The sequence below is a fragment of the Mastomys coucha genome, unplaced genomic scaffold, assembly GCF_008632895.1.
Source record: "Mastomys coucha isolate ucsf_1 unplaced genomic scaffold, UCSF_Mcou_1 pScaffold22, whole genome shotgun sequence".
Classification (NCBI taxonomy): Eukaryota; Metazoa; Chordata; class Mammalia; order Rodentia; family Muridae; genus Mastomys; species Mastomys coucha.
Window position 1 is genome coordinate 28997475 of NW_022196905.1, and position 1663 is coordinate 28999137.

At 43.1% G+C, this 1663-nt stretch overlaps 1 protein-coding gene across 15 annotated transcripts in view; it reads left to right on the top strand.

Moving 5' to 3' along the window:
- Positions 1-1663, top strand: part of Add1 (adducin 1) — a 58184-nt gene that overhangs the window by 11851 nt on the left and 44670 nt on the right. The gene's annotated exons all lie outside the window — the stretch shown is intronic.

Genomic DNA, 1663 nt, shown 5'->3' on the forward strand with positions numbered 1-1663 from the left:
CAATGTCTTGTTATGTTGCTAGAGCTGATCTTAGTGTCTTTATCGTTCTGTGTCAGTCTTCCAAATGATGGGATTACAGTCGTAAGCCATTACAACCCAGCTTAAAACAGCTATTTTAAAGATGCTTAATGTGGACTGGCAGGATGGCCTAGTGTGTAAAGGTCCTTCCTATGTAAGACTGATGAGTTCTGTGCCTGGAACCCGTGGTGCAAGGGAAGAACAGATGTCCAAAAGTTGTTCTCTCCTCCACATTTATGTACACACATGAAAAAAGTCAGGAAAATAGGACATGTATAGAACTGGAGAGACAGCTCATTGATTAAGGGCACATACCACTCCCAGTTGGATTCTTAATATCCATCTGTCACTGTAGCCCAGGAGTTCTACCTTCCTAATGCTTCAACCCTTTAGTACTGATCCTCATACTGTGGTGACCCTAATCATAAAATAATTTTTGTTGCTATTTCATAACTGTAATTTGCTACTGTTATGAAGTGTAATGTAAATGTCTGTTTTCCAATGGTTTTTAGGTGACACCTGTGAAAAGGTTCTACCCCAAAAGGGGGACCCACAGGTTGAGAACCACTATCTATATGTCTAGGAGATCTACTGCCTCTGGACTCTGTTGGTACCTGTGGTTCTGTGCATACATCCCTGTCTCCCATTGATTTGTTGTTGTTGTTGTTGTTGTTGTTTTGAGACAGAGTTTCTCTGTGTAGCCCTTACTGTCGTCTTACTCACTCTGTAGATCAAGCTGGCCTGGAACTCAGAGAACCTCCTGCCGGGATTAAAGGTGTACATCACCACTGCCTAGCTAGAATTTATAAAAATTTAAAGAAAATGGGTCCAGTGTAGTGACAAATACCTGTAATGCCAGTACTCAGAAACCTGCGGCAGAAGGATCTGGAGTTTGATGCAAGCCTTAGCTGTGGAGTGAGATGATCCCAAACCAATCATAACTGGGTAGAAAGGCAAGCAGGCATGGCAGGGGTACACACCTGTTATACTTGTGAGTACTGGAGAGGCTGAGGTAGGATAGCAAGAGTTTGAAGTCAGGCTAGACAACAGATAGAGACCTTACTAAAAGACATTTTAAAAAAACTGGCCTTGGTGGCCTAAGTCTTTAATCTCAGTGCTGGGAAGGGAGAGGCCAGCAGATTTTTGTGAGTTCCAGGCCATCCTGGTATAGTCTGGTCTGGTTTCCATAGTGAGTTCCAGCTAGGACTCTATATGAGACAGTCAGATCCTGTCTCAAGTAGAAAAGATACTGTACCATACCATAAAATAAGCATGATACAATAAAATGTGGGGAGACAAGATTGGAAGAATGTAGAATTCTGCTTTGAGTAAGTAATGTGTGAGCGGTCATCCAAGTAGGTTATTATTATTATTATTACATATGCAAGTTAGATGTTTAAAGGTTTAGTAGTGGAGCTGAAAGGTTTGCAGCCCCTTAGGACGAACAACAATGTGAAATAACTAGTACCCTCAGAGCTCCCAGGGTCTCAACCACCAACCAAGGACTATACATGGTGGGACTGATTGTTCTGGCAGCATGTGTATAGTAGAGGATTGCAAAGTCCAGCATCAATGGTAGGAGAGGCCCTTGGCCTGTGAAGGTTCTGTGCCCCAGTGTAGGGGAATGCCAGGGCCAATAAGTGGG